Source organism: Nicotiana attenuata, unplaced genomic scaffold, assembly GCF_001879085.1.
Source record: "Nicotiana attenuata strain UT unplaced genomic scaffold, NIATTr2, whole genome shotgun sequence".
Lineage (NCBI taxonomy): Eukaryota > Viridiplantae > Streptophyta > Magnoliopsida > Solanales > Solanaceae > Nicotiana > Nicotiana attenuata.
This window is the reverse complement of record NW_017670544.1, coordinates 369469-370131: the sequence shown is the minus strand read 5'-3', so window position 1 is coordinate 370131 and position 663 is coordinate 369469.

Sequence of the window (663 nt, the reverse complement as noted above, 5' to 3'; positions counted from 1 at the left end):
ACCCAGAAAGTAAGATATGTAGCAAAGGAAACCGCCAAAAGTGGGAAGAGCATCGACGTTTCGCCTTTATGGTAGCTTTCCTGGGGCTTCTGGTATTTCCAAGGAAGGATGGGAACATTGACATAAAAATAGTTGGGGTCGTCAGCACATTAATTACTCAAGCCAAAAGTACACTGGCACCTATGATATTGGCTGACATCTTCCGTGCTCTTACAGCTTGCAAGGCCGAGGAATCTTTCTTCGAAGGGTGCAATCTATTGTTACAAATGTGGATGATCGAGCACCTGTGTCATCGCCCTCAGTTTTTGAGCTATGGGTCTCCAGACAAAACATGCATAGAAGAGTTTTACACGAAGGATTAAAGGGGTCAAATTGCCAGAAGGAGTCACGGGTTGGACAACATATTTCCGGTCCCTCACTGCTAGCCAAATAGAGTGGACACTGGGATGGTTACCCGTTGACGAAGTCGTATATATGCCGGCAGCCCGACCACATTTCCTCCTGATGGGGCTTAGAAGCATTCAGCCTTATGCCCCGTATCGAGTGTTGAGGCAGCTGGGGAGATGTCAGATAGTACCCAAGGATGATGATCTTAGTTTGCAAGTGGTTGAGATTGGCCCTGATGGCCAGTTTCCTGAAGCAATGGTCCGTCAGGTCTGGAGC